This window comes from Schistocerca serialis, chromosome 9 (assembly GCF_023864345.2).
Source record: "Schistocerca serialis cubense isolate TAMUIC-IGC-003099 chromosome 9, iqSchSeri2.2, whole genome shotgun sequence".
In the NCBI taxonomy this organism is placed as follows: domain Eukaryota; kingdom Metazoa; phylum Arthropoda; class Insecta; order Orthoptera; family Acrididae; genus Schistocerca; species Schistocerca serialis.
In genome coordinates, this window is record NC_064646.1 from 445,611,945 (window position 1) to 445,637,016 (window position 25,072).

The 25,072-nt window shown below is 50.2% G+C and overlaps 58 non-coding genes across 58 annotated transcripts; 26 read left to right on the top strand and 32 right to left on the bottom strand.

The window, feature by feature from the left end:
- Window positions 1-83: 83 nt before the first annotated feature.
- Trnai-uau (transfer RNA isoleucine (anticodon UAU)) lies at window positions 84-175 on the bottom strand. The gene is given in 2 exon segments: window positions 84-119; window positions 138-175. It is a non-coding gene; the product is annotated as a tRNA-Ile (tRNA).
- A 378-nt stretch (window positions 176-553) lies between these two features.
- Trnar-acg (transfer RNA arginine (anticodon ACG)) lies at window positions 554-626 on the top strand. Its single transcript has one exon. It is a non-coding gene; the product is annotated as a tRNA-Arg (tRNA).
- A 287-nt stretch (window positions 627-913) lies between these two features.
- Window positions 914-985, top strand: Trnam-cau (transfer RNA methionine (anticodon CAU)). Its single transcript has one exon. It is a non-coding gene; the product is annotated as a tRNA-Met (tRNA).
- A 245-nt stretch (window positions 986-1,230) lies between these two features.
- On the bottom strand, window positions 1,231-1,302 carry Trnad-guc (transfer RNA aspartic acid (anticodon GUC)). The gene has a single exon. It is a non-coding gene; the product is annotated as a tRNA-Asp (tRNA).
- Window positions 1,303-1,409: 107 nt separating this feature from the next.
- Trnad-guc (transfer RNA aspartic acid (anticodon GUC)) lies at window positions 1,410-1,481 on the bottom strand. The gene has a single exon. It is a non-coding gene; the product is annotated as a tRNA-Asp (tRNA).
- A 107-nt stretch (window positions 1,482-1,588) lies between these two features.
- Trnai-uau (transfer RNA isoleucine (anticodon UAU)) lies at window positions 1,589-1,680 on the bottom strand. The gene is given in 2 exon segments: window positions 1,589-1,624; window positions 1,643-1,680. It is a non-coding gene; the product is annotated as a tRNA-Ile (tRNA).
- A 378-nt stretch (window positions 1,681-2,058) lies between these two features.
- On the top strand, window positions 2,059-2,131 carry Trnar-acg (transfer RNA arginine (anticodon ACG)). The gene has a single exon. It is a non-coding gene; the product is annotated as a tRNA-Arg (tRNA).
- A 277-nt stretch (window positions 2,132-2,408) lies between these two features.
- Trnam-cau (transfer RNA methionine (anticodon CAU)) lies at window positions 2,409-2,480 on the top strand. Its single transcript has one exon. It is a non-coding gene; the product is annotated as a tRNA-Met (tRNA).
- A 245-nt stretch (window positions 2,481-2,725) lies between these two features.
- Window positions 2,726-2,797, bottom strand: Trnad-guc (transfer RNA aspartic acid (anticodon GUC)). Its single transcript has one exon. It is a non-coding gene; the product is annotated as a tRNA-Asp (tRNA).
- A 107-nt stretch (window positions 2,798-2,904) lies between these two features.
- On the bottom strand, window positions 2,905-2,996 carry Trnai-uau (transfer RNA isoleucine (anticodon UAU)). The gene is given in 2 exon segments: window positions 2,905-2,940; window positions 2,959-2,996. It is a non-coding gene; the product is annotated as a tRNA-Ile (tRNA).
- Window positions 2,997-3,374: 378 nt separating this feature from the next.
- Trnar-acg (transfer RNA arginine (anticodon ACG)) lies at window positions 3,375-3,447 on the top strand. Its single transcript has one exon. It is a non-coding gene; the product is annotated as a tRNA-Arg (tRNA).
- A 287-nt stretch (window positions 3,448-3,734) lies between these two features.
- On the top strand, window positions 3,735-3,806 carry Trnam-cau (transfer RNA methionine (anticodon CAU)). The gene has a single exon. It is a non-coding gene; the product is annotated as a tRNA-Met (tRNA).
- Window positions 3,807-4,051: 245 nt separating this feature from the next.
- Window positions 4,052-4,123, bottom strand: Trnad-guc (transfer RNA aspartic acid (anticodon GUC)). Its single transcript has one exon. It is a non-coding gene; the product is annotated as a tRNA-Asp (tRNA).
- Window positions 4,124-4,230: 107 nt separating this feature from the next.
- Trnai-uau (transfer RNA isoleucine (anticodon UAU)) lies at window positions 4,231-4,322 on the bottom strand. The gene is given in 2 exon segments: window positions 4,231-4,266; window positions 4,285-4,322. It is a non-coding gene; the product is annotated as a tRNA-Ile (tRNA).
- Window positions 4,323-4,700: 378 nt separating this feature from the next.
- Window positions 4,701-4,773, top strand: Trnar-acg (transfer RNA arginine (anticodon ACG)). Its single transcript has one exon. It is a non-coding gene; the product is annotated as a tRNA-Arg (tRNA).
- Window positions 4,774-5,050: 277 nt separating this feature from the next.
- On the top strand, window positions 5,051-5,122 carry Trnam-cau (transfer RNA methionine (anticodon CAU)). The gene has a single exon. It is a non-coding gene; the product is annotated as a tRNA-Met (tRNA).
- Window positions 5,123-5,367: 245 nt separating this feature from the next.
- Window positions 5,368-5,439, bottom strand: Trnad-guc (transfer RNA aspartic acid (anticodon GUC)). The gene has a single exon. It is a non-coding gene; the product is annotated as a tRNA-Asp (tRNA).
- A 107-nt stretch (window positions 5,440-5,546) lies between these two features.
- Trnai-uau (transfer RNA isoleucine (anticodon UAU)) lies at window positions 5,547-5,638 on the bottom strand. The gene is given in 2 exon segments: window positions 5,547-5,582; window positions 5,601-5,638. It is a non-coding gene; the product is annotated as a tRNA-Ile (tRNA).
- Window positions 5,639-6,016: 378 nt separating this feature from the next.
- Window positions 6,017-6,089, top strand: Trnar-acg (transfer RNA arginine (anticodon ACG)). Its single transcript has one exon. It is a non-coding gene; the product is annotated as a tRNA-Arg (tRNA).
- Window positions 6,090-6,366: 277 nt separating this feature from the next.
- On the top strand, window positions 6,367-6,438 carry Trnam-cau (transfer RNA methionine (anticodon CAU)). The gene has a single exon. It is a non-coding gene; the product is annotated as a tRNA-Met (tRNA).
- Window positions 6,439-6,683: 245 nt separating this feature from the next.
- On the bottom strand, window positions 6,684-6,755 carry Trnad-guc (transfer RNA aspartic acid (anticodon GUC)). Its single transcript has one exon. It is a non-coding gene; the product is annotated as a tRNA-Asp (tRNA).
- A 107-nt stretch (window positions 6,756-6,862) lies between these two features.
- Window positions 6,863-6,954, bottom strand: Trnai-uau (transfer RNA isoleucine (anticodon UAU)). The gene is given in 2 exon segments: window positions 6,863-6,898; window positions 6,917-6,954. It is a non-coding gene; the product is annotated as a tRNA-Ile (tRNA).
- A 378-nt stretch (window positions 6,955-7,332) lies between these two features.
- On the top strand, window positions 7,333-7,405 carry Trnar-acg (transfer RNA arginine (anticodon ACG)). The gene has a single exon. It is a non-coding gene; the product is annotated as a tRNA-Arg (tRNA).
- A 287-nt stretch (window positions 7,406-7,692) lies between these two features.
- Trnam-cau (transfer RNA methionine (anticodon CAU)) lies at window positions 7,693-7,764 on the top strand. The gene has a single exon. It is a non-coding gene; the product is annotated as a tRNA-Met (tRNA).
- A 245-nt stretch (window positions 7,765-8,009) lies between these two features.
- Trnad-guc (transfer RNA aspartic acid (anticodon GUC)) lies at window positions 8,010-8,081 on the bottom strand. Its single transcript has one exon. It is a non-coding gene; the product is annotated as a tRNA-Asp (tRNA).
- Window positions 8,082-8,188: 107 nt separating this feature from the next.
- On the bottom strand, window positions 8,189-8,260 carry Trnad-guc (transfer RNA aspartic acid (anticodon GUC)). The gene has a single exon. It is a non-coding gene; the product is annotated as a tRNA-Asp (tRNA).
- A 6,860-nt stretch (window positions 8,261-15,120) lies between these two features.
- Window positions 15,121-15,193, top strand: Trnar-acg (transfer RNA arginine (anticodon ACG)). Its single transcript has one exon. It is a non-coding gene; the product is annotated as a tRNA-Arg (tRNA).
- A 277-nt stretch (window positions 15,194-15,470) lies between these two features.
- On the top strand, window positions 15,471-15,542 carry Trnam-cau (transfer RNA methionine (anticodon CAU)). The gene has a single exon. It is a non-coding gene; the product is annotated as a tRNA-Met (tRNA).
- A 245-nt stretch (window positions 15,543-15,787) lies between these two features.
- Window positions 15,788-15,859, bottom strand: Trnad-guc (transfer RNA aspartic acid (anticodon GUC)). Its single transcript has one exon. It is a non-coding gene; the product is annotated as a tRNA-Asp (tRNA).
- Window positions 15,860-15,966: 107 nt separating this feature from the next.
- Trnad-guc (transfer RNA aspartic acid (anticodon GUC)) lies at window positions 15,967-16,038 on the bottom strand. The gene has a single exon. It is a non-coding gene; the product is annotated as a tRNA-Asp (tRNA).
- Window positions 16,039-16,145: 107 nt separating this feature from the next.
- On the bottom strand, window positions 16,146-16,237 carry Trnai-uau (transfer RNA isoleucine (anticodon UAU)). Its single transcript is given in 2 exon segments — window positions 16,146-16,181; window positions 16,200-16,237. It is a non-coding gene; the product is annotated as a tRNA-Ile (tRNA).
- A 378-nt stretch (window positions 16,238-16,615) lies between these two features.
- Trnar-acg (transfer RNA arginine (anticodon ACG)) lies at window positions 16,616-16,688 on the top strand. The gene has a single exon. It is a non-coding gene; the product is annotated as a tRNA-Arg (tRNA).
- A 287-nt stretch (window positions 16,689-16,975) lies between these two features.
- On the top strand, window positions 16,976-17,047 carry Trnam-cau (transfer RNA methionine (anticodon CAU)). Its single transcript has one exon. It is a non-coding gene; the product is annotated as a tRNA-Met (tRNA).
- Window positions 17,048-17,292: 245 nt separating this feature from the next.
- On the bottom strand, window positions 17,293-17,364 carry Trnad-guc (transfer RNA aspartic acid (anticodon GUC)). The gene has a single exon. It is a non-coding gene; the product is annotated as a tRNA-Asp (tRNA).
- Window positions 17,365-17,471: 107 nt separating this feature from the next.
- Trnai-uau (transfer RNA isoleucine (anticodon UAU)) lies at window positions 17,472-17,563 on the bottom strand. Its single transcript is given in 2 exon segments — window positions 17,472-17,507; window positions 17,526-17,563. It is a non-coding gene; the product is annotated as a tRNA-Ile (tRNA).
- A 378-nt stretch (window positions 17,564-17,941) lies between these two features.
- Window positions 17,942-18,014, top strand: Trnar-acg (transfer RNA arginine (anticodon ACG)). Its single transcript has one exon. It is a non-coding gene; the product is annotated as a tRNA-Arg (tRNA).
- Window positions 18,015-18,301: 287 nt separating this feature from the next.
- On the top strand, window positions 18,302-18,373 carry Trnam-cau (transfer RNA methionine (anticodon CAU)). The gene has a single exon. It is a non-coding gene; the product is annotated as a tRNA-Met (tRNA).
- Window positions 18,374-18,797: 424 nt separating this feature from the next.
- Trnad-guc (transfer RNA aspartic acid (anticodon GUC)) lies at window positions 18,798-18,869 on the bottom strand. The gene has a single exon. It is a non-coding gene; the product is annotated as a tRNA-Asp (tRNA).
- Window positions 18,870-18,976: 107 nt separating this feature from the next.
- Window positions 18,977-19,068, bottom strand: Trnai-uau (transfer RNA isoleucine (anticodon UAU)). The gene is given in 2 exon segments: window positions 18,977-19,012; window positions 19,031-19,068. It is a non-coding gene; the product is annotated as a tRNA-Ile (tRNA).
- A 378-nt stretch (window positions 19,069-19,446) lies between these two features.
- On the top strand, window positions 19,447-19,519 carry Trnar-acg (transfer RNA arginine (anticodon ACG)). Its single transcript has one exon. It is a non-coding gene; the product is annotated as a tRNA-Arg (tRNA).
- Window positions 19,520-19,796: 277 nt separating this feature from the next.
- Window positions 19,797-19,868, top strand: Trnam-cau (transfer RNA methionine (anticodon CAU)). Its single transcript has one exon. It is a non-coding gene; the product is annotated as a tRNA-Met (tRNA).
- A 245-nt stretch (window positions 19,869-20,113) lies between these two features.
- On the bottom strand, window positions 20,114-20,185 carry Trnad-guc (transfer RNA aspartic acid (anticodon GUC)). The gene has a single exon. It is a non-coding gene; the product is annotated as a tRNA-Asp (tRNA).
- A 107-nt stretch (window positions 20,186-20,292) lies between these two features.
- Window positions 20,293-20,364, bottom strand: Trnad-guc (transfer RNA aspartic acid (anticodon GUC)). The gene has a single exon. It is a non-coding gene; the product is annotated as a tRNA-Asp (tRNA).
- A 107-nt stretch (window positions 20,365-20,471) lies between these two features.
- Window positions 20,472-20,563, bottom strand: Trnai-uau (transfer RNA isoleucine (anticodon UAU)). Its single transcript is given in 2 exon segments — window positions 20,472-20,507; window positions 20,526-20,563. It is a non-coding gene; the product is annotated as a tRNA-Ile (tRNA).
- Window positions 20,564-20,941: 378 nt separating this feature from the next.
- Trnar-acg (transfer RNA arginine (anticodon ACG)) lies at window positions 20,942-21,014 on the top strand. Its single transcript has one exon. It is a non-coding gene; the product is annotated as a tRNA-Arg (tRNA).
- Window positions 21,015-21,291: 277 nt separating this feature from the next.
- Window positions 21,292-21,363, top strand: Trnam-cau (transfer RNA methionine (anticodon CAU)). Its single transcript has one exon. It is a non-coding gene; the product is annotated as a tRNA-Met (tRNA).
- A 245-nt stretch (window positions 21,364-21,608) lies between these two features.
- On the bottom strand, window positions 21,609-21,680 carry Trnad-guc (transfer RNA aspartic acid (anticodon GUC)). Its single transcript has one exon. It is a non-coding gene; the product is annotated as a tRNA-Asp (tRNA).
- Window positions 21,681-21,787: 107 nt separating this feature from the next.
- Window positions 21,788-21,859, bottom strand: Trnad-guc (transfer RNA aspartic acid (anticodon GUC)). The gene has a single exon. It is a non-coding gene; the product is annotated as a tRNA-Asp (tRNA).
- A 107-nt stretch (window positions 21,860-21,966) lies between these two features.
- Trnai-uau (transfer RNA isoleucine (anticodon UAU)) lies at window positions 21,967-22,058 on the bottom strand. Its single transcript is given in 2 exon segments — window positions 21,967-22,002; window positions 22,021-22,058. It is a non-coding gene; the product is annotated as a tRNA-Ile (tRNA).
- Window positions 22,059-22,436: 378 nt separating this feature from the next.
- Window positions 22,437-22,509, top strand: Trnar-acg (transfer RNA arginine (anticodon ACG)). Its single transcript has one exon. It is a non-coding gene; the product is annotated as a tRNA-Arg (tRNA).
- A 287-nt stretch (window positions 22,510-22,796) lies between these two features.
- On the top strand, window positions 22,797-22,868 carry Trnam-cau (transfer RNA methionine (anticodon CAU)). Its single transcript has one exon. It is a non-coding gene; the product is annotated as a tRNA-Met (tRNA).
- Window positions 22,869-23,113: 245 nt separating this feature from the next.
- Window positions 23,114-23,185, bottom strand: Trnad-guc (transfer RNA aspartic acid (anticodon GUC)). Its single transcript has one exon. It is a non-coding gene; the product is annotated as a tRNA-Asp (tRNA).
- A 107-nt stretch (window positions 23,186-23,292) lies between these two features.
- Trnad-guc (transfer RNA aspartic acid (anticodon GUC)) lies at window positions 23,293-23,364 on the bottom strand. Its single transcript has one exon. It is a non-coding gene; the product is annotated as a tRNA-Asp (tRNA).
- A 107-nt stretch (window positions 23,365-23,471) lies between these two features.
- On the bottom strand, window positions 23,472-23,563 carry Trnai-uau (transfer RNA isoleucine (anticodon UAU)). The gene is given in 2 exon segments: window positions 23,472-23,507; window positions 23,526-23,563. It is a non-coding gene; the product is annotated as a tRNA-Ile (tRNA).
- Window positions 23,564-23,941: 378 nt separating this feature from the next.
- On the top strand, window positions 23,942-24,014 carry Trnar-acg (transfer RNA arginine (anticodon ACG)). Its single transcript has one exon. It is a non-coding gene; the product is annotated as a tRNA-Arg (tRNA).
- Window positions 24,015-24,301: 287 nt separating this feature from the next.
- Window positions 24,302-24,373, top strand: Trnam-cau (transfer RNA methionine (anticodon CAU)). Its single transcript has one exon. It is a non-coding gene; the product is annotated as a tRNA-Met (tRNA).
- A 245-nt stretch (window positions 24,374-24,618) lies between these two features.
- Trnad-guc (transfer RNA aspartic acid (anticodon GUC)) lies at window positions 24,619-24,690 on the bottom strand. The gene has a single exon. It is a non-coding gene; the product is annotated as a tRNA-Asp (tRNA).
- A 107-nt stretch (window positions 24,691-24,797) lies between these two features.
- On the bottom strand, window positions 24,798-24,889 carry Trnai-uau (transfer RNA isoleucine (anticodon UAU)). Its single transcript is given in 2 exon segments — window positions 24,798-24,833; window positions 24,852-24,889. It is a non-coding gene; the product is annotated as a tRNA-Ile (tRNA).
- Window positions 24,890-25,072: the final 183 nt, after the last annotated feature.

The window sequence follows — 25,072 nt, forward strand, 5'->3', positions numbered from 1 at the left end:
ACAATTATGTTACTCAAATAGCTGATACATCTCAAACCTAGCCTCCTGTTGCTGTCAGAGACAGCTGCTAAGAATTAAAAGTATGCCCCAGGTGAGGCTCGAACTCACAACCCCGGCATTGCTCACGGCTACTGCCTTATAAGTACCGTGCGCTAACCAATTGCGCCACTGGGGCTACAACACAGTGCTCTCAGTTAGCGGTATTCACTTTGCTGCAAACCAGTGGTGGCCACAGAAACATACGATCGCCACCTGATGCCATACTGCGACTTTGGCACCTGACTACCAATGCTTCGTGCTATTCTTGTTTCATATGCTACGCTTACATGCACATCAACCGGCTCTGGTCGTCGAGAAAACGCGGGAAAACGCGCGCCTTGCCTTCTGCTACCTGTCGAACAGCGAGAGCAGATGCGTGGCAAGCTCTAAGCTCTGCAGGCGCACTGCGGCCACGCAGCTGGACGAGAGGTACCTTCCTTGGGAGCTTGCTCAGCCATGGAGAACACGTTTCTTAGCGAATTGCACTTGTCTCGTAGAAAGAAATGCTGCCACTGGCCCTGTGGCGCAACGGATAACGCGTCTGACTACGGATCAGAAGATTCCAGGTTCGAATCCTGGCAGGGTCGGCATTTTGTTAGTTGCCGACGCGTAGCTGGCCAGTGGATTTCGTATGTCGCCGCATCGTGGAGTGCTTTGTTGCTCCTGTGCATCTCGCAGCTGCATGTCGAGTCGATCGTGGTAAATATCGCTGCCTGCAAGCGTCAGCGTAGCGTCAGTCGAGCAAAGTCGAGACAAGTCAAGCTGAGAGCTGTAGGAGATGATACGCAATTAAATACAGGCGTGTGAAAGCGACGCAGACAACACTTTCCAAGTGTCCCACGTCACGTGGCGCAGAGCCGGCGCAACCCCAGCCAGCAGAGTGGCGCAGTGGAAGCGTGCTGGGCCCATAACCCAGACGTCCGTGGATCGAAACCACGCTCTGCTAAAATTATTTCTTTTGCGGACTGTGTCGAGCTCGATTATTACGCCCACAGCGTCGGCTGGGGTGCTTTGATTCAGCGTTAACAGCAAACCCCGTAATTCTGAAGTGTGAAGAATGCGAGAACCACTTCCTAAGATGTAGCATTTTTTAAGATTTCGCACCAACTACACTCCACGATCGCAAAGTTTATGCTCTTACGACCCCCATACGCGCAACACTCGAACAGGTTTGTGAGATAAAAATCGCATCTCCCCGGCGGGGAATCGAACCCCGGTCTTCCGCGTGACAGGCGGGGATACTAACCACTATACCACCGAGGATGCGCTGTACACACATGCCTGTGTGCGAGAGATATGGTGCTAGTAGCCGCAAACGTCCTACACTAAGTTCGGCGAGTGATAGAGCAGCAATTAAAAATCGGATGTGCCTCCCCGGCGGGGAATCGAACCCCAGTCTCCCGCGTGACAGGCGGGGATACTAACCACTATACTACCGAGGAAGACGCAGCTAGCGTCTCGAATGCACAATTATGTTACTCAAATAGCTGATACATCTCAAACATAGCCTCCTGTTGCTGTCAGAGACAGCTGCTAAGAATTAAAAGTATGCCCCAGGTGAGGCTCGAACTCACAACCCCGGCATTGCTCACGGCTACTGCCTTATAAGTACCGTGCGCTAACCAATTGCGCCACTGGGGCTACAACACAGTGCTCTCAGTTAGCGGTATTCACTTTGCTGCAAACCAGTGGTGGCCACAGAAACATACGATCGCCACCTGATGCCATACTGCGACTTTGGCACCTGACTACCAATGCTTCGTGCTATTCTTGTTTCATATGCTACGCTTACATGCACATCAACCGGCTCTGGTCGTCGAGAAAACGCGGGAAAACGCGCGCCTTGCCTTCTGCTACCTGTCGAACAGCGAGAGCAGATGCGTGGCAAGCTCTAAGCTCTGCAGGCGCACTGCGGCCACGCAGCTGGACGAGAGGTACCTTCCTTGGGAGCTTGCTCAGCCATGGAGAACACGTTTCTTAGCGAATTGCACTTGTCTCGTAGAAAGAAATGCTGCCACTGGCCCTGTGGCGCAACGGATAACGCGTCTGACTACGGATCAGAAGATTCCAGGTTCGAATCCTGGCAGTGTCGGCATTTTGTTAGTTGCCGACGCGTAGCTGGCCAGTGGATTTCGTATGTCGCTTCATCGTGGAGTGCTTTGTTGCTCCTGTGCATCTCGCAGCTTCATGTCGAGTCGATCGTGGTAAATATCGCTGCCTGCAGGCGTCAGCGTAGCGTCAGTCGAGACAAGTCAAGCTGAGAGCTGTAGGAGATGATACGCAATTAAATACAGGCGTGTGAAAGCGACGCAGACAACACTTTCCAAGTGTCCCACGTCACGTGGCGCAGAGCCGGCGCAACCCCAGCCAGCAGAGTGGCGCAGTGGAAGCGTGCTGGGCCCATAACCCAGACGTCCGTGGATCGAAACCACGCTCTGCTAAAATTATTTCTTTTGCGGACTGTGTCGAGCTCGATTATTACGCCCACAGCGTCGGCTGGGGTGCTTTGATTCAGCGTTAACAGCAAACCCCGTAATTCTGAAGTGTGAAGAATGCGAGAACCACTTCCTAAGATGTAGCATTTTTTAAGATTTCGCACCAACTACACTCCACGATCGCAAAGTTTATGCTCTTACGACCCCCATACGCGCAACACTCGAACAGGTTTGTGAGATAAAAATCGCATCTCCCCGGCGGGGAATCGAACCCCGGTCTCCCGCGTGACAGGCGGGTATACTAACCACCATACTACCGAGGAAGACGCAGCTAGCGTCTCGAATGCACAATTATGTTACTCAAATAGCTGATACATCTCAAACCTAGCCTCCTGTTGCTGTCAGAGACAGCTGCTAAGAATTAAAAGTATGCCCCAGGTGAGGCTCGAACTCACAACCCCGGCATTGCTCACGGCTACTGCCTTATAAGTACCGTGCGCTAACCAATTGCGCCACTGGGGCTACAACACAGTGCTCTCAGTTAGCGGTATTCACTTTGCTGCAAACCAGTGGTGGCCACAGAAACATACGATCGCCACCTGATGCCATACTGCGACTTTGGCACCTGACTACCAATGCTTCGTGCTATTCTTGTTTCATATGCTACGCTTACATGCACATCAACCGGCTCTGGTCGTCGAGAAAACGCGGGAAAACGCGCGCCTTGCCTTCTGCTACCTGTCGAACAGCGAGAGCAGATGCGTGGCAAGCTCTAAGCTCTGCAGGCGCACTGCGGCCACGCAGCTGGACGAGAGGTACCTTCCTTGGGAGCTTGCTCAGCCATGGAGAACACGTTTCTTAGCGAATTGCACTTGTCTCGTAGAAAGAAATGCTGCCACTGGCCCTGTGGCGCAACGGATAACGCGTCTGACTACGGATCAGAAGATTCGAGGTTCGAATCCTGGCAGGGTCGGCATTTTGTTAGTTGCCGACGCGTAGCTGGCCAGTGGATTTCGTATGTCGCCGCATCGTGGAGTGCTTTGTTGCTCCTGTGCATCTCGCAGCTGCATGTCGAGTCGATCGTGGTAAATATCGCTGCCTGCAGGCGTCAGCGTAGCGTCAGTCGAGCAAAGTCGAGACAAGTCAAGCTGAGAGCTGTAGGAGATGATACGCAATTAAATACAGGCGTGTGAAAGCGACGCAGACAACACTTTCCAAGTGTCCCACGTCACGTGGCGCAGAGCCGGCGCAACCCCAGCCAGCAGAGTGGCGCAGTGGAAGCGTGCTGGGCCCATAACCCAGACGTCCGTGGATCGAAACCACGCTCTGCTAAAATTATTTCTTTTGCGGACTGTGTCGAGCTCGATTATTACGCCCACAGCGTCGGCTGGGGTGCTTTGATTCAGCGTTAACAGCAAACCCCGTAATTCTGAAGTGTGAAGAATGCGAGAACCACTTCCTAAGATGTAGCATTTTTTAAGATTTCGCACCAACTACACTCCACGATCGCAAAGTTTATGCTCTTACGACCCCCATACGCGCAACACTCGAACAGGTTTGTGAGATAAAAATCGCATCTCCCCGGCGGGGAATCGAACCCCGGTCTCCCGCGTGACAGGCGGGTATACTAACCACCATACTACCGAGGAAGACGCAGCTAGCGTCTCGAATGCACAATTATGTTACTCAAATAGCTGATACATCTCAAACCTAGCCTCCTGTTGCTGTCAGAGACAGCTGCTAAGAATTAAAAGTATGCCCCAGGTGAGGCTCGAACTCACAACCCCGGCATTGCTCACGGCTACTGCCTTATAAGTACCGTGCGCTAACCAATTGCGCCACTGGGGCTACAACACAGTGCTCTCAGTTAGCGGTATTCACTTTGCTGCAAACCAGTGGTGGCCACAGAAACATACGATCGCCACCTGATGCCATACTGCGACTTTGGCACCTGACTACCAATGCTTCGTGCTATTCTTGTTTCATATGCTACGCTTACATGCACATCAACCGGCTCTGGTCGTCGAGAAAACGCGGGAAAACGCGCGCCTTGCCTTCTGCTACCTGTCGAACAGCGAGAGCAGATGCGTGGCAAGCTCTAAGCTCTGCAGGCGCACTGCGGCCACGCAGCTGGACGAGAGGTACCTTCCTTGGGAGCTTGCTCAGCCATGGAGAACACGTTTCTTAGCGAATTGCACTTGTCTCGTAGAAAGAAATGCTGCCACTGGCCCTGTGGCGCAACGGATAACGCGTCTGACTACGGATCAGAAGATTCCAGGTTCGAATCCTGGCAGTGTCGGCATTTTGTTAGTTGCCGACGCGTAGCTGGCCAGTGGATTTCGTATGTCGCTTCATCGTGGAGTGCTTTGTTGCTCCTGTGCATCTCGCAGCTTCATGTCGAGTCGATCGTGGTAAATATCGCTGCCTGCAGGCGTCAGCGTAGCGTCAGTCGAGACAAGTCAAGCTGAGAGCTGTAGGAGATGATACGCAATTAAATACAGGCGTGTGAAAGCGACGCAGACAACACTTTCCAAGTGTCCCACGTCACGTGGCGCAGAGCCGGCGCAACCCCAGCCAGCAGAGTGGCGCAGTGGAAGCGTGCTGGGCCCATAACCCAGACGTCCGTGGATCGAAACCACGCTCTGCTAAAATTATTTCTTTTGCGGACTGTGTCGAGCTCGATTATTACGCCCACAGCGTCGGCTGGGGTGCTTTGATTCAGCGTTAACAGCAAACCCCGTAATTCTGAAGTGTGAAGAATGCGAGAACCACTTCCTAAGATGTAGCATTTTTTAAGATTTCGCACCAACTACACTCCACGATCGCAAAGTTTATGCTCTTACGACCCCCATACGCGCAACACTCGAACAGGTTTGTGAGATAAAAATCGCATCTCCCCGGCGGGGAATCGAACCCCGGTCTCCCGCGTGACAGGCGGGTATACTAACCACCATACTACCGAGGAAGACGCAGCTAGCGTCTCGAATGCACAATTATGTTACTCAAATAGCTGATACATCTCAAACCTAGCCTCCTGTTGCTGTCAGAGACAGCTGCTAAGAATTAAAAGTATGCCCCAGGTGAGGCTCGAACTCACAACCCCGGCATTGCTCACGGCTACTGCCTTATAAGTACCGTGCGCTAACCAATTGCGCCACTGGGGCTACAACACAGTGCTCTCAGTTAGCGGTATTCACTTTGCTGCAAACCAGTGGTGGCCACAGAAACATACGATCGCCACCTGATGCCATACTGCGACTTTGGCACCTGACTACCAATGCTTCGTGCTATTCTTGTTTCATATGCTACGCTTACATGCACATCAACCGGCTCTGGTCGTCGAGAAAACGCGGGAAAACGCGCGCCTTGCCTTCTGCTACCTGTCGAACAGCGAGAGCAGATGCGTGGCAAGCTCTAAGCTCTGCAGGCGCACTGCGGCCACGCAGCTGGACGAGAGGTACCTTCCTTGGGAGCTTGCTCAGCCATGGAGAACACGTTTCTTAGCGAATTGCACTTGTCTCGTAGAAAGAAATGCTGCCACTGGCCCTGTGGCGCAACGGATAACGCGTCTGACTACGGATCAGAAGATTCCAGGTTCGAATCCTGGCAGTGTCGGCATTTTGTTAGTTGCCGACGCGTAGCTGGCCAGTGGATTTCGTATGTCGCTTCATCGTGGAGTGCTTTGTTGCTCCTGTGCATCTCGCAGCTTCATGTCGAGTCGATCGTGGTAAATATCGCTGCCTGCAGGCGTCAGCGTAGCGTCAGTCGAGACAAGTCAAGCTGAGAGCTGTAGGAGATGATACGCAATTAAATACAGGCGTGTGAAAGCGACGCAGACAACACTTTCCAAGTGTCCCACGTCACGTGGCGCAGAGCCGGCGCAACCCCAGCCAGCAGAGTGGCGCAGTGGAAGCGTGCTGGGCCCATAACCCAGACGTCCGTGGATCGAAACCACGCTCTGCTAAAATTATTTCTTTTGCGGACTGTGTCGAGCTCGATTATTACGCCCACAGCGTCGGCTGGGGTGCTTTGATTCAGCGTTAACAGCAAACCCCGTAATTCTGAAGTGTGAAGAATGCGAGAACCACTTCCTAAGATGTAGCATTTTTTAAGATTTCGCACCAACTACACTCCACGATCGCAAAGTTTATGCTCTTACGACCCCCATACGCGCAACACTCGAACAGGTTTGTGAGATAAAAATCGCATCTCCCCGGCGGGGAATCGAACCCCGGTCTCCCGCGTGACAGGCGGGTATACTAACCACCATACTACCGAGGAAGACGCAGCTAGCGTCTCGAATGCACAATTATGTTACTCAAATAGCTGATACATCTCAAACCTAGCCTCCTGTTGCTGTCAGAGACAGCTGCTAAGAATTAAAAGTATGCCCCAGGTGAGGCTCGAACTCACAACCCCGGCATTGCTCACGGCTACTGCCTTATAAGTACCGTGCGCTAACCAATTGCGCCACTGGGGCTACAACACAGTGCTCTCAGTTAGCGGTATTCACTTTGCTGCAAACCAGTGGTGGCCACAGAAACATACGATCGCCACCTGATGCCATACTGCGACTTTGGCACCTGACTACCAATGCTTCGTGCTATTCTTGTTTCATATGCTACGCTTACATGCACATCAACCGGCTCTGGTCGTCGAGAAAACGCGGGAAAACGCGCGCCTTGCCTTCTGCTACCTGTCGAACAGCGAGAGCAGATGCGTGGCAAGCTCTAAGCTCTGCAGGCGCACTGCGGCCACGCAGCTGGACGAGAGGTACCTTCCTTGGGAGCTTGCTCAGCCATGGAGAACACGTTTCTTAGCGAATTGCACTTGTCTCGTAGAAAGAAATGCTGCCACTGGCCCTGTGGCGCAACGGATAACGCGTCTGACTACGGATCAGAAGATTCCAGGTTCGAATCCTGGCAGGGTCGGCATTTTGTTAGTTGCCGACGCGTAGCTGGCCAGTGGATTTCGTATGTCGCCGCATCGTGGAGTGCTTTGTTGCTCCTGTGCATCTCGCAGCTGCATGTCGAGTCGATCGTGGTAAATATCGCTGCCTGCAAGCGTCAGCGTAGCGTCAGTCGAGCAAAGTCGAGACAAGTCAAGCTGAGAGCTGTAGGAGATGATACGCAATTAAATACAGGCGTGTGAAAGCGACGCAGACAACACTTTCCAAGTGTCCCACGTCACGTGGCGCAGAGCCGGCGCAACCCCAGCCAGCAGAGTGGCGCAGTGGAAGCGTGCTGGGCCCATAACCCAGACGTCCGTGGATCGAAACCACGCTCTGCTAAAATTATTTCTTTTGCGGACTGTGTCGAGCTCGATTATTACGCCCACAGCGTCGGCTGGGGTGCTTTGATTCAGCGTTAACAGCAAACCCCGTAATTCTGAAGTGTGAAGAATGCGAGAACCACTTCCTAAGATGTAGCATTTTTTAAGATTTCGCACCAACTACACTCCACGATCGCAAAGTTTATGCTCTTACGACCCCCATACGCGCAACACTCGAACAGGTTTGTGAGATAAAAATCGCATCTCCCCGGCGGGGAATCGAACCCCGGTCTTCCGCGTGACAGGCGGGGATACTAACCACTATACCACCGAGGATGCGCTGTACACACATGCCTGTGTGCGAGAGATATGGTGCTAGTAGCCGCAAACGTCCTACACTAAGTTCGGCGAGTGATAGAGCAGCAATTAAAAATCGGATGTGCCTCCCCGGCGGGGAATCGAACCCCGGTCTCCCGCGTGACAGGCGGGGATACTAACCACTATACTACCGAGGAAGACGCAGCTAGCGTCTCGAATGCACAATTATGTTACTCAAATAGCTGATACATCTCAAACATAGCCTCCTGTTGCTGTCAGAGACAGCTGCTAAGAATTAAAAGTATGCCCCAGGTGAGGCTCGAACTCACAACCCCGGCATTGCTCACGGCTACTGCCTTATAAGTACCGTGCGCTAACCAATTGCGCCACTTTTTTTTTTTTTTTTTTTTTTTTTTTTTTCTTTTTTTTAAAACGCAAGGGCTCGTCCGGGATATGAACCCGGGACCTCCTGCACCCGAAGCAGGAATCATACCCCTTTTTTTTTTTTTTTTTATTTTTCAGACGCCTTAACCACTTTTTTTTTATTTATTTTTTTTTTTTTTTATTTTTTGTTTAATTTTTGAAGGAGAATAGAAGATTAACAGCATGAGGCGGGTGGAGGCAAAACGGGCAGGGGTCTGAGACTTGAGGCCTGGCCGTGATGTCTCCCCCCAGTCCCGCTGCTGTTGCTTCATGATAATATTCTTGACGGAGTATGGAAGCTATGCTTTGTGTTCATCCTACTCCTGAACCGATTGATCCTGCATTTTAGACAAAAAATTTAGTTGATGTTGAGGCATTAGCAATTGAAGCTGATAGCTTGTAGCGTGTGCGGTATTTATTTAGTAGATATATATTATTCCCACTGCTTCTTGACAACAAAAAACATGCCTCTTTGTAGCAGAAAAGTAATCATGAAGCAATGGATGCTGATTGTGTATATTTGGTTGCTCATGTTCTAGTTTTTTTTTTTGTTTATATTAGTTTGTTTGTTTTATTTTCGCTTTTTTTTTTTTCTTGTAAGGGAAAGAAACTTCATTGAATGCAAAAAATAAGTGTTATGGTAAGGCACTATTGCCATAGCCTTATTGTCTTCTTGATAGGTATAATAATAATAAAAAAAAAAGGAGAAAAATCCTCTTCCATTAAAAGAATGAGACTTCCATATCTGTACCCTACGATGGTGATTTTTTGTTGTTTCTTGTTCTTATTTTTTTTTTTTTTTTCTTTTTAACGTTTTTTTTTTCCGGCTTCTGCTGTGGAAACGAAACAAAATAGCCTTCTGAGTTAGCAGAGTATAATTGATGGTTATATGAAGCTGGAAAATTGTAATTTTTTCTTTTTCCTGGTTTTTAGAAAAACAAGCGTCCATTCGCTTAAAGAAATGATGTGTGTTTATCTCAGCCGCATGTCAACCAATGCCCAGTCGCTCAAATACTATTTTTAGCATATTGCCGTAGTTCTTCTTGTGATCTTTATATTTCAGGGCTCTATAAAAAGCAAACTTCAAGTTCACGTAAAACTCAATGGAATTGTCAGATCCTAGGTGATTAATTACGTAGTTCACATAGTGTCCCATTAACCAGTGGACGGAGTTGTTTTTTGCTGCGGGAAAATATCGAGTCTGAGGCCTGAGGAATGTCACAGGGGGAAAATTTTCTACCGAAGACCTCGTAAGAAATGCAAGTTGTTCTCTAATCCAATTGCAGATTTGTAGATTCCCACCGCACGTTAATCTGTGCACTAACGTATCGATCAGTTTGCATTTAAGACATAGATTCGTTTCGCCAATGCCGATTGCATGTAGCCTTTCATTAGTGCTGATGGTCCCATTCACTGTTTTATACCATGTTGATTTGACGTCGGATGGAAGACCACGCATATGAATATTTTCCCATATGGCGTCCCAATCAAAATGTGGGTATTTGCTTTCTAATTTGTTTCTCCCCTCCATTTTCCTTCGATGACACAGAATATCGCGGGCCGTGATCCGTCGGGAGTTGATTATGGCATTGCCAAGATAGCTGAGTTCCACGAAATATACTCGAACGTGCTGGAGCCGGTTGTTGATTTTTTGCACATTCACCGGTGGCTGTAGACTTGCAGGCCTGACAACTTCAAATAATTTAGTTGTGATGCTGTCAGCGTGGTCGCTAAGGATAGTGGCGGTCCTTTTTATAAAAAGTGCAGACGCCTTATTTCGAATGTCAACTAAACCTAAACCTCCTTTCCTGGGATCTAAGGTCGCTGTTGTTGCAGCTACTCGGAATATTTCACCTCTCCACAGATAACTGGCAATGGTAGACATTATCTGTTTTCCAATCATTTTTGGTAACGGGAAGATCTGCGCTGTAAAGTAACCTTTGGAGAGGAGGCAGTTGTTAATGAAAAGTACCCTCTGAAACTGGTTCATATTACGGGAAAGGTTTTCTCTTGTTATTCCAAGAATTTGTCCTGACGTATTTCTCCAATTGATAGCTGCCATTTTCAATGGACAAGGCGTCAGCGTTATTCCCAGTGCTTTGCACTGGGTGACTTTTGTCGCCCAGGCTATTGTGGTGTGTTGAAAACCCCGTAGGTTTAAAAGTTTGCTTTTGTTTGCGTTGAGACTCGCTCCGGAGACGCTACAGTACTTCTTAATTAGTATGTCCAATTTCGAAATGTCTTCGGCATTACGCACTACGACTCCGACATCATCGGCATAGGCGTTTATAACAGTTCGGTGAGCAGATAATGTGAGGCCAGTCAGGGTGACATGAACACTGCGGAGAAAAGGCTCTAAAGACAGCACGAAGAGGAGCATTGAGAGGGGGCTGCCTTGAGGCACGCCACGCCTGATCTGGATCTGCTTTGTCCTCTGGCTGTTGACTGAGATACAAGCGCTGATTCCTGTTGCAATATTTCTAATCACACTTAGGACGCGCTCATTAAAACCTATTTTCTTCAGTGTGGCATTAAGGAATCTATGATCCACACGATCAAAAGCTTTCTGGAAGTCAATAAACATGATAGCACATTTGATATTGGTCACAGCAGTGATGGCAATTACATCTCTATATTCAGCTATGCTTTTAAAAATACTCCTATTAGGAACACATGACTGGTATGGGCTTACTATCTTTGTAGCGAGCTGTGAGAGTCTGTTGTTTATAATTCTGCCGATGATTTTATAATCAGAGTTTAACAGAGAGATAGGACGAAAGTTATTAAGGTTTGTTTTTGCAGTAGTTTTTGGAATGAGTACTATTGTACTCTCTTTAAAGACAGAAGGTATCTGTTTTCCCTGAAGTACCTCGTTTGTGATTCGGGTAAACATGTCACCAATCAAAGGCCAGTATCGTATATAAAATTCAACAGGCAAACCATCCGGTCCCGGTGATTTCTTCAAAGGAGACTTGCAGATGGTTCTGTAGATTTCTTCGTTAGGACACTCGACGAGAAGGTTTTCGTTTTCCTCGTCCGACACCTGAGGAGCTATGGAACTAAGGTAATCATCGAAGGACTCTTCACATACAGGACTGACTGAGTATAGGTCTTCGTAATACTTGTGCACTGCATTGACGATGTCTCTCTGAGTCGTGAGTGTCTCGCCATTTTCAGACTGAAGTCCATCGATGAAGGTGCGTCTCCTATTTCTTTCGTGCCTCAGTAAATGGTACAAGGAAGCATGTTCATCCTCCACGACTGTTTTAGCCTTTGATTTTATTTTCAGACCCTCCATCTGCTGTCTTTTAATGCTGAGCAATTTGGCCTTGGTTCGCTTGATATCTATCAGACGGATGTTGGAAGTGTCTGCCTGCTCGTATAGATTTCGCAGCATGGTGTAATAAAATTCTATGGAATTTTTCAAGTCTTTCGATCGTTGTGCACCATAATGGATGAGAACTTTTCGCAGTTTAGGCTGTGCCCTGTTGCACCACCAGTCTAGTACTGAGACATGCCTGTTTACGGAGCGGAGGCACATCGCCCACGCTTCTGTCAAACTTTCCTCGAGTCCGTCTTCCTGCATCAGTGACATGTTAAGGTGCCATTGACTTCTGAAACGACGAGTAGGTTGCGCAGTAAGGCTGACGGTAGCAAGCACGGCACTATGATCAGAAAAGTAGACAGGAGTCGTCTCCGCTTTAATGAAAGAGCTGACTAGACTTTGCGATATGTAGAGTCTGTCAATCCTACTTCGTGATTGAGGACCGACATATGTGAAAGCCACAAATGTGGGAGACGTTATTTCCCAAGCATCTTTAAGCTGTAAAACAGTGACAAAACGCTTCAATTCATTGCAGTTATTAAAATTTGGAACCTGGTCTTTTTTATTGATCACACAATTAAAATCACCGCCGATTATAAGATCCGTTGGGTTTTTCCGCAATAAATAAATGATCTCGTCTTTAAAGAACTGTGCTCTTGCCATTCTATTGGATGTGCCGGAAGGGGCATACAGATTGATAAGAGTAAAACCAAAGACTTTTATACCTATTGCTCTGCCGGATTCCAATCTTTCAATGTCTGTGACAGGGATCCCCTCCCTGACTAAAATTGCTGTCCCTATGTTAGTGTCAAGCGAGACATTTGAAATAGACAAATATCCTGGCACTGTAAGGTTCGGGAGAACAACTTCTTGTAGGAAAACAATGTCCGTCCCTGACTCATATAGGTACTCTTTGAGCGCCGCAATTTTAGTCGTCGATGTAATCCTGTTAATATTGATAGTTGCAAAAGTATACGCCTGGGACATTTAGTTTACATAAAAATGTACATAAAGGAATAAAAAAAATTTGTAAAATAATGAGAAAAACAGGGAGCTGTGTCGCTTCTAGAAGGGATAAAATATTCCACGTCAACAAGCACCTGCAAGAATAATCTACAGAAAAATACCTATGAGTATGGAAAATACATGAACCACTGCGTTTGGTTCCTCCGAAAAATGACTAAGACAATAGGACAATCAGAACATAAAGCGGTTCAACGATATTTTTTCCCCTTTTTTTTTTTTTTTTTTTTGTTGAAATGTGATCCTCAGTTTGGTGGAGTATTCCTAAGTTCTCGGGTTTTAGTTTTGCAGAGGGGCTTTCCATCACTAATGGTACTTGAAGGTACATCCTTAGGTTTTTCCGTAATAATTTCATACAGGACATTCTTGGCCGTTGCGTCATCTTTTCCAGGTTGTTGTTTGCTTTGGTTACGGGAAGCTTTGAGATTAGGTTGCGGTTTGAGTCTACGTCTTTGGACATCGTGGGTCAACGCACCGTCCTTCGCGTTGTCTATCTTCACCACCGTTGAGACCGAAGCTGCCTCAACAGTGTCCTGTTCATGACGTCCACTTCCTTGTCCTTCCGGCACTAACTCCAGGGCACTGACTGAATCGGTTGGTTGGGGGTCGGTGAGTTCGTGAATGCGGTTCTGCTCCGTCACCTCATGGGGTTCGGAGTGCGGCACGTCCGTCGCCGCGACAACCGTTACTGCTTCGCCTCCGTGGTCGGTTGGTACCTGTGCGGCAGCCGACAGCGGTTGGGTTGTCTTAGCCGCTGTCGTCATTTCCATACATGTACTGTCTGTTTCCTCTAACACATCTGCGTCACACTGCTTCTGTTTGCGGGTGGAGGGGGAGTTGCGGGAGGACTCGCCGTCCGAGCCGTCATCAGTCACCTCCAACGGTCGTTTCTTATTCTGAAGATCGCATTCGGGAACAGAAGGGTGACTTGTTATTACTTGCAGAGGTGGGAACTCTGTGTTAGTTACAGCGGGCATTGTAGAAGTACCTGCACCACTGTCATTAGCAGAAGGAGGGGAGTTGCTGCTTGGTAAGACGTCGCTAAGGGTCAATTTTTGACGCTGTGTTAGATTATTCCGGAGGACAAAAACACGGCGTGGACAATCTTGTCTGAAATGACCCGTCTCGTTACAAATATTACACGTACGCTCCTGTCCAGAATAAACAACATGTGCTTTATGACCTGCAACAGATATATGGGACGGAATATTGGCTTTCACCTCCATTTCGACGGACCTAATGCCATTATAACACTGTATCTTGTACAGCTTCGACCATCTTTCGTTATAGATGGATTTAACTTCCCCATATTTAGATAGAGCGTCTTTGATCAACTGATTGTCAACTTCGATAGGAACGTTCAAAATCCTCACATTGGTGTACATGATATCAGCTTTTCGTACAGAAACATTACTTGTTGAACCATCTCGATGAACAAATTCAACAGAATTACCCCATTTTGCAATTAACTTATCGACAGTCACGGAGTTCAGAAATTTAACATAAACACAGTATTTTTCAGCATCTAACTGCGTGGTGTGAACAGAGTCAGAATTGATACAGATTACCTCGGTGAGCCAGTCATGGATCTCCAGTGCAGTGGGTTGGACCGGCCGGGTTTCCTTCTCGAACGAGAAGACTAACGTATTCTTCCTGACGGTGTCAGACATGATCTTCTGTGCCGACGAAATTCCGGTACAAACCGAAATCGCGACGAAGAACGAAACGGAGAATGGACAATAACACTTCACAAACACTTATCAGGACCACCAAATGCAATAACACTACGAAAATGCACAGACAGCTGTACGTAAACACAAAACACCGGCGATTGCGCAAGCGTGTGCGGAGCAAGCAACAAGCACGTCCGACCGCGGCGACGGCGAAAGCCAGAATGGCCACTGGGGCTACAACACAGTGCTCTCAGTTAGCGGTATTCACTTTGCTGCAAACCAGTGGTGGCCACAGAAACATACGATCGCCACCTGATGCCATACTGCGACTTTGGCACCTGACTACCAATGCTTCGTGCTATTCTTGTTTCATATGCTACGCTTACATGCACATCAACCGGCTCTGGTCGTCGAGAAAACGCGGGAAAACGCGCGCCTTGCCTTCTGCTACCTGTCGAACAGCGAGAGCAGATGCGTGGCAAGCTCTAAGCTCTGCAGGCGCACTGCGGCCACGCAGCTGGACGAGAGGTACCTTCCTTGGGAGCTTGCTCAGCCATGGAGAACACGTTTCTTAGCGAATTGCACTTGTCTCGTAGAAAGAAATGCTGCCACTGGCCCTGTGGCGCAACGGATAACGCGTCTGACTACGGATCAGAAGATTCCAGGTTCGAATCCTGGCAGTGTCGGCATTTTGTTAGTTGCCGACGCGTAGCTGGCCAGTGGATTTCGTATGTCGCCGCATCGTGGAGTGCTTTGTTGCTCCTGTGCATCTCGCAGCTTCATGTCGAGTCGATCGTGGTAAATATCGCTGCCTGCAGGCGTCAGCGTAGCGTCAGTCGAGACAAGTCAAGCTGAGAGCTGTAGGAGATGATACGCAATTAAATACAGGCGTGTGAAAGCGACGCAGACAACACTTTCCAAGTGTCCCACGTCACGTGGCGCAGAGCCGGCGCAACCCCAGCCAGCAGAGTGGCGCAGTGGAAGCGTGCTGGGCCCATAACCCAGACGTCCGTGGATCGAAACCACGCTCTGCTAAAATTATTTCTTTTGCGGACTGTGTCGAGCTCGATTATTACGCCCACAGCGTCGGCTGGGGTGCTTTGATTCAGCGTTAACAGCAAACCCCGTAATTCTGAAGTGTGAAGAATGCGAGAACCACTTCCTAAGATGTAGCATTTTTTAAGATTTCGCACCAACTACACTCCACGATCGCAAAGTTTATGCTCTTACGACCCCCATACGCGCAACACTCGAACAGGTTTGTGAGATAAAAATCGCATCTCCCCGGCGGGGAATCGAACCCCGGTCTCCCGCGTGACAGGCGGGGATACTAACCACTATACTACCGAGGATGCGCTGTACACACATGCCTGTGTGCGAGAGATATGGTGCTAGTAGCCGCAAACGTCCTACACTAAGTTCGGCGAGTGATAGAGCAGCAATTAAAAATCGGATGTGCCTCCCCGGCGGGGAATCGAACCCCGGTCTCCCGCGTGACAGGCGGGGATACTAACCACTATACTACCGAGGAAGACGCAGCTAGCGTCTCGAATGCACAATTATGTTACTCAAATAGCTGATACATCTCAAACCTAGCCTCCTGTTGCTGTCAGAGACAGCTGCTAAGAATTAAAAGTATGCCCCAGGTGAGGCTCGAACTCACAACCCCGGCACTGCTCACGGCTACTGCCTTATAAGTACCGTGCGCTAACCAATTGCGCCACTGGGGCTACAACACAGTGCTCTCAGTTAGCGGTATTCACTTTGCTGCAAACCAGTGGTGGCCACAGAAACATACGATCGCCACCTGATGCCATACTGCGACTTTGGCACCTGACTACCAATGCTTCGTGCTATTCTTGTTTCATATGCTACGCTTACATGCACATCAACCGGCTCTGGTCGTCGAGAAAACGCGGGAAAACGCGCGCCTTGCCTTCTGATACCTGTCGAACAGCGAGAGCAGATGCGTGGCAAGCTCTAAGCTCTGCAGGCGCACTGCGGCCACGCAGCTGGACGAGAGGTACCTTCCTTGGGAGCTTGCTCAGCCATGGAGAACACGTTTCTTAGCGAATTGCACTTGTCTCGTAGAAAGAAATGCTGCCACTGGCCCTGTGGCGCAACGGATAACCCGTCTGACTACGGATCAGAAGATTCCAGGTTCGAATCCTGGCAGGGTCGGCATTTTGTTAGTTGCCGACGCGTAGCTGGCCAGTGGATTTCGTATGTCGCCGCATCGTGGAGTGCTTTGTTGCTCCTGTGCATCTCGCAGCTGCATGTCGAGTCGATCGTGGTAAATATCGCTGCCTGCAAGCGTCAGCGTAGCGTCAGTCGAGCAAAGTCGAGACAAGTCAAGCTGAGAGCTGTAGGAGATGATACGCAATTAAATACAGGCGTGTGAAAGCGACGCAGACAACACTTTCCAAGTGTCCCACGTCACGTGGCGCAGAGCCGGCGCAACCCCAGCCAGCAGAGTGGCGCAGTGGAAGCGTGCTGGGCCCATAACCCAGACGTCCGTGGATCGAAACCACGCTCTGCTAAAATTATTTCTTTTGCGGACTGTGTCGAGCTCGATTATTACGCCCACAGCGTCGGCTGGGGTGCTTTGATTCAGCGTTAACAGCAAACCCCGTAATTCTGAAGTGTGAAGAATGCGAGAACCACTTCCTAAGATGTAGCATTTTTTAAGATTTCGCACCAACTACACTCCACGATCGCAAAGTTTATGCTCTTACGACCCCCATACGCGCAACACTCGAACAGGTTTGTGAGATAAAAATCGCATCTCCCCGGCGGGGAATCGAACCCCGGTCTCCCGCGTGACAGGCGGGGATACTAACCACCATACTACCGAGGAAGACGCAGCTAGCGTCTCGAATGCACAATTGTGTTACTCAAATAGCTGATACATCTCAAACCTAGCCTCCTGTTGCTGTCAGAGACAGCTGCTAAGAATTAAAAGTATGCCCCAGGTGAGGCTCGAACTCACAACCCCGGCATTGCTCACGGCTACTGCCTTATAAGTACCGTGCGCTAACCAATTGCGCCACTGGGGCTACAACACAGTGCTCTCAGTTAGCGGTATTCACTTTGCTGCAAACCAGTGGTGGCCACAGAAACATACGATCGCCACCTGATGCCATACTGCGACTTTGGCACCTGACTACCAATGCTTCGTGCTATTCTTGTTTCATATGCTACGCTTACATGCACATCAACCGGCTCTGGTCGTCGAGAAAACGCGGGAAAACGCGCGCCTTGCCTTCTGCTACCTGTCGAACAGCGAGAGCAGATGCGTGGCAAGCTCTAAGCTCTGCAGGCGCACTGCGGCCACGCAGCTGGACGAGAGGTACCTTCCTTGGGAGCTTGCTCAGCCATGGAGAACACGTTTCTTAGCGAATTGCACTTGTCTCGTAGAAAGAAATGCTGCCACTGGCCCTGTGGCGCAACGGATAACGCGTCTGACTACGGATCAGAAGATTCCAGGTTCGAATCCTGGCAGGGTCGGCATTTTGTTAGTTGCCGACGCGTAGCTGGCCAGTGGATTTCGTATGTCGCCGCATCGTGGAGTGCTTTGTTGCTCCTGTGCATCTCGCAGCTGCATGTCGAGTCGATCGTGGTAAATATCGCTGCCTGCAAGCGTCAGCGTAGCGTCAGTCGAGCAAAGTCGAGACAAGTCAAGCTGAGAGCTGTAGGAGATGATACGCAATTAAATACAGGCGTGTGAAAGCGACGCAGACAACACTTTCCAAGTGTCCCACGTCACGTGGCGCAGAGCCGGCGCAACCCCAGCCAGCAGAGTGGCGCAGTGGAAGCGTGCTGGGCCCATAACCCAGACGTCCGTGGATCGAAACCACGCTCTGCTAAAATTATTTCTTTTGCGGACTGTGTCGAGCTCGATTATTACGCCCACAGCGTCGGCTGGGGTGCTTTGATTCAGCGTTAACAGCAAACCCCGTAATTCTGAAGTGTGAAGAATGCGAGAACCACTTCCTAAGATGTAGCATTTTTTAAGATTTCGCACCAACTACACTCCACGATCGCAAAGTTTATGCTCTTACGACCCCCATACGCGCAACACTCGAACAGGTTTGTGAGATAAAAATCGCATCTCCCCGGCGTGGAATCGAACCCCGGTCTTCCGCGTGACAGGCGGGGATACTAACCACTATACCACCGAGGATGCGCTGTACACACATGCCTGTGTGCGAGAGATATGGTGCTAGTAGCCGCAAACGTCCTACACTAAGTTCGGCGAGTGATAGAGCAGCAATTAAAAATCGGATGTGCCTCCCCGGCGGGGAATCGAACCCCGGTCTCCCGCGTGACAGGCGGGGATACTAACCACTATACTACCGAGGAAGACGCAGCTATCGTCTCGAATGCACAATTATGTTACTCAAATAGCTGATACATCTCAAACATAGCCTCCTGTTGCTGTCAGAGACAGCTGCTGAGAATTAAAAGTATGCCCCAGGTGAGGCTCGAACTCACAACCCCGGCATTGCTCACGGCTACTGCCTTATAAGTACCGTGCGCTAACCAATTGCGCCACTGGGGCTACAACACAGTGCTCTCAGTTAGCGGTATTCACTTTGCTGCAAACCAGTGGTGGCCACAGAAACATACGATCGCCACCTGATGCCATACTGCGACTTTGGCACCTGACTACCAATGCTTCGTGCTATTCTTGTTTCATATGCTACGCTTACATGCACATCAACCGGCTCTGGTCGTCGAGAAAACGCGGGAAAACGCGCGCCTTGCCTTCTGCTACCTGTCGAACAGCGAGAGCAGATGCGTGGCAAGCTCTAAGCTCTGCAGGCGCACTGCGGCCACGCAGCTGGACGAGAGGTACCTTCCTTGGGAGCTTGCTCAGCCATGGAGAACACGTTTCTTAGCGAATTGCACTTGTCTCGTAGAAAGAAATGCTGCCACTGGCCCTGTGGCGCAACGGATAACGCGTCTGACTACGGATCAGAAGATTCCAGGTTCGAATCCTGGCAGTGTCGGCATTTTGTTAGTTGCCGACGCGTAGCTGGCCAGTGGATTTCGTATGTCGCCGCATCGTGGAGTGCTTTGTTGCTCCTGTGCATCTCGCAGCTTCATGTCGAGTCGATCGTGGTAAATATCGCTGCCTGCAGGCGTCAGCGTAGCGTCAGTCGAGACAAGTCAAGCTGAGAGCTGTAGGAGATGATACGCAATTAAATACAGGCGTGTGAAAGCGACGCAGACAACACTTTCCAAGTGTCCCACGTCACGTGGCGCAGAGCCGGCGCAACCCCAGCCAGCAGAGTGGCGCAGTGGAAGCGTGCTGGGCCCATAACCCAGACGTCCGTGGATCGAAACCACGCTCTGCTAAAATTATTTCTTTTGCGGACTGTGTCGAGCTCGATTATTACGCCCACAGCGTCGGCTGGGGTGCTTTGATTCAGCGTTAACAGCAAACCCCGTAATTCTGAAGTGTGAAGAATGCGAGAACCACTTCCTAAGATGTAGCATTTTTTAAGATTTCGCACCAACTACACTCCACGATCGCAAAGTTTATGCTCTTACGACCCCCATACGCGCAACACTCGAACAGGTTTGTGAGATAAAAATCGCATCTCCCCGGCGGGGAATCGAACCCCGGTCTTCCGCGTGACAGGCGGGGATACTAACCACTATACCACCGAGGATGCGCTGTACACACATGCCTGTGTGCGAGAGATATGGTGCTAGTAGCCGCAAACGTCCTACACTAAGTTCGGCGAGTGATAGAGCAGCAATTAAAAATCGGATGTGCCTCCCCGGCGGGGAATCGAACCCCGGTCTCCCGCGTGACAGGCGGGGATACTAACCACTATACTACCGAGGAAGACGCAGCTATCGTCTCGAATGCACAATTATGTTACTCAAATAGCTGATACATCTCAAACATAGCCTCCTGTTGCTGTCAGAGACAGCTGCTGAGAATTAAAAGTATGCCCCAGGTGAGGCTCGAACTCACAACCCCGGCATTGCTCACGGCTACTGCCTTATAAGTACCGTGCGCTAACCAATTGCGCCACTGGGGCTACAACACAGTGCTCTCAGTTAGCGGTATTCACTTTGCTGCAAACCAGTGGTGGCCACAGAAACATACGATCGCCACCTGATGCCATACTGCGACTTTGGCACCTGACTACCAATGCTTCGTGCTATTCTTGTTTCATATGCTACGCTTACATGCACATCAACCGGCTCTGGTCGTCGAGAAAACGCGGGAAAACGCGCGCCTTGCCTTCTGCTACCTGTCGAACAGCGAGAGCAGATGCGTGGCAAGCTCTAAGCTCTGCAGGCGCACTGCGGCCACGCAGCTGGACGAGAGGTACCTTCCTTGGGAGCTTGCTCAGCCATGGAGAACACGTTTCTTAGCGAATTGCACTTGTCTCGTAGAAAGAAATGCTGCCACTGGCCCTGTGGCGCAACGGATAACGCGTCTGACTACGGATCAGAAGATTCCAGGTTCGAATCCTGGCAGTGTCGGCATTTTGTTAGTTGCCGACGCGTAGCTGGCCAGTGGATTTCGTATGTCGCCGCATCGTGGAGTGCTTTGTTGCTCCTGTGCATCTCGCAGCTTCATGTCGAGTCGATCGTGGTAAATATCGCTGCCTGCAGGCGTCAGCGTAGCGTCAGTCGAGACAAGTCAAGCTGAGAGCTGTAGGAGATGATACGCAATTAAATACAGGCGTGTGAAAGCGACGCAGACAACACTTTCCAAGTGTCCCACGTCACGTGGCGCAGAGCCGGCGCAACCCCAGCCAGCAGAGTGGCGCAGTGGAAGCGTGCTGGGCCCATAACCCAGACGTCCGTGGATCGAAACCACGCTCTGCTAAAATTATTTCTTTTGCGGACTGTGTCGAGCTCGATTATTACGCCCACAGCGTCGGCTGGGGTGCTTTGATTCAGCGTTAACAGCAAACCCCGTAATTCTGAAGTGTGAAGAATGCGAGAACCACTTCCTAAGATGTAGCATTTTTTAAGATTTCGCACCAACTACACTCCACGATCGCAAAGTTTATGCTCTTACGACCCCCATACGCGCAACACTCGAACAGGTTTGTGAGATAAAAATCGCAACTCCCCGGCGGGGAATCGAACCCCGGTCTCCCGCGTGACAGGCGGGGATACTAACCACTATACTACCGAGGATGCGCTGTACACACATGCCTGTGTGCGAGAGATATGGTGCTAGTAGCCGCAAACGTCCTACACTAAGTTCGGCGAGTGATAGAGCAGCAATTAAAAATCGGATGTGCCTCCCCGGCGGGGAATCGAACCCCGGTCTCCCGCGTGACAGGCGGGGATACTAACCACTATACTACCGAGGAAGACGCAGCTAGCGTCTCGAATGCACAATTATGTTACTCAAATAGCTGATACATCTCAAACCTAGCCTCCTGTTGCTGTCAGAGACAGCTGCTAAGAATTAAAAGTATGCCCCAGGTGAGGCTCGAACTCACAACCCCGGCATTGCTCACGGCTACTGCCTTATAAGTACCGTGCGCTAACCAATTGCGCCACTGGGGCTACAACACAGTGCTCTCAGTTAGCGGTATTCACTTTGCTGCAAACCAGTGGTGGCCACAGAAACATACGATCGCCACCTGATGCCATACTGCGACTTTGGCACCTGACTACCAATGCTTCGTGCTATTCTTGTTTCATATGCTACGCTTACATGCACATCAACCGGCTCTGGTCGTCGAGAAAACGCGGGAAAACGCGCGCCTTGCCTTCTGATACCTGTCGAACAGCGAGAGCAGATGCGTGGCAAGCTCTAAGCTCTGCAGGCGCACTGCGGCCACGCAGCTGGACGAGAGGTACCTTCCTTGGGAGCTTGCTCAGCCATGGAGAACACGTTTCTTAGCGAATTGCACTTGTCTCGTAGAAAGAAATGCTGCCACTGGCCCTGTGGCGCAACGGATAACGCGTGTGACTACGGATCAGAAGATTCCAGGTTCGAATCCTGGCAGGGTCGGCATTTTGTTAGTTGCCGACGCGTAGCTGGCCAGTGGATTTCGTATGTCGCCGCATCGTGGAGTGCTTTGTTGCTCCTGTGCATCTCGCAGCTGCATGTCGAGTCGATCGTGGTAAATATCGCTGCCTGCAAGCGTCAGCGTAGCGTCAGTCGAGCAAAGTCGAGACAAGTCAAGCTGAGAGCTGTAGGAGATGATACGCAATTAAATACAGGCGTGTGAAAGCGACGCAGACAACACTTTCCAAGTGTCCCACGTCACGTGGCGCAGAGCCGGCGCAACCCCAGCCAGCAGAGTGGCGCAGTGGAAGCGTGCTGGGCCCATAACCCAGACGTCCGTGGATCGAAACCACGCTCTGCTAAAATTATTTCTTTTGCGGACTGTGTCGAGCTCGATTATTACGCCCACAGCGTCGGCTGGGGTGCTTTGATTCAGCGTTAACAGCAAACCCCGTAATTCTGAAGTGTGAAGAATGCGAGAACCACTTCCTCAGATGTAGCATTTTTTAAGATTTCGCACCAACTACACTCCACGATCGCAAAGTTTATGCTCTTACGACCCCCATACGCGCAACACTCGAACAGGTTTGTGAGATAAAAATCGCATCTCCCCGGCGGGGAATCGAACCCCGGTCTCCCGCGTGACAGGCGGGGATACTAACCACTATACTACCGAGGATGCGCTGTACACACATGCCTGTGTGCGAGAGATATGGTGCTAGTAGCCGCAAACGTCCTACACTAAGTTCGGCGAGTGATAGAGCAGCAATTAAAAATCGGATGTGCCTCCCCGGCGGGGAATCGAACCCCGGTCTCCCGCGTGACAGGCGGGGATACTAACCACTATACTACCGAGGAAGACGCAGCTAGCGTCTCGAATGCACAATTATGTTACTCAAATAGCTGATACATCTCAAACCTAGCCTCCTGTTGCTGTCAGAGACAGCTGCTAAGAATTAAAAGTATGCCCCAGGTGAGGCTCGAACTCACAACCCCGGCATTGCTCACGGCTACTGCCTTATAAGTACCGTGCGCTAACCAATTGCGCCACTGGGGCTACAACACAGTGCTCTCAGTTAGCGGTATTCACTTTGCTGCAAACCAGTGGTGGCCACAGAAACATACGATCGCCACCTGATGCCATACTGCGACTTTGGCACCTGACTACCAATGCTTCGTGCTATTCTTGTTTCATATGCTACGCTTACATGCACATCAACCGGCTCTGGTCGTCGAGAAAACGCGGGAAAACGCGCGCCTTGCCTTCTGCTACCTGTCGAACAGCGAGAGCAGATGCGTGGCAAGCTCTAAGCTCTGCAGGCGCACTGCGGCCACGCAGCTGGACGAGAGGTACCTTCCTTGGGAGCTTGCTCAGCCATGGAGAACACGTTTCTTAGCGAATTGCACTTGTCTCGTAGAAAGAAATGCTGCCACTGGCCCTGTGGCGCAACGGATAACGCGTCTGACTACGGATCAGAAGATTCCAGGTTCGAATCCTGGCAGGGTCGGCATTTTGTTAGTTGCCGACGCGTAGCTGGCCAGTGGATTTCGTATGTCGCCGCATCGTGGAGTGCTTTGTTGCTCCTGTGCATCTCGCAGCTGCATGTCGAGTCGATCGTGGTAAATATCGCTGCCTGCAAGCGTCAGCGTAGCGTCAGTCGAGCAAAGTCGAGACAAGTCAAGCTGAGAGCTGTAGGAGATGATACGCAATTAAATACAGGCGTGTGAAAGCGACGCAGACAACACTTTCCAAGTGTCCCACGTCACGTGGCGCAGAGCCGGCGCAACCCCAGCCAGCAGAGTGGCGCAGTGGAAGCGTGCTGGGCCCATAACCCAGACGTCCGTGGATCGAAACCACGCTCTGCTAAAATTATTTCTTTTGCGGACTGTGTCGAGCTCGATTATTACGCCCACAGCGTCGGCTGGGGTGCTTTGATTCAGCGTTAACAGCAAACCCCGTAATTCTGAAGTGTGAAGAATGCGAGAACCACTTCCTAAGATGTAGCATTTTTTAAGATTTCGCACCAACTACACTCCACGATCGCAAAGTTTATGCTCTTACGACCCCCATACGCGCAACACTCGAACAGGTTTGTGAGATAAAAATCGCATCTCCCCGGCGGGGAATCGAACCCCGGTCTCCCGCGTGACAGGCGGGGATACTAACCACCATACTACCGAGGAAGACGCAGCTAGCGTCTCGAATGCACAATTGTGTTACTCAAATAGCTGATACATCTCAAACCTAGCCTCCTGTTGCTGTCAGAGACAGCTGCTAAGAATTAAAAGTATGCCCCAGGTGAGGCTCGAACTCACAACCCCGGCATTGCTCACGGCTACTGCCTTATAAGTACCGTGCGCTAACCAATTGCGCCACTGGGGCTACAACACAGTGCTCTCAGTTAGCGGTATTCACTTTGCTGCAAACCAGTGGTGGCCACAGAAACATACGATCGCCACCTGATGCCATACTGCGACTTTGGCACCTGACTACCAATGCTTCGTGCTATTCTTGTTTCATATGCTACGCTTACATGCACATCAACCGGCTCTGGTCGTCGAGAAA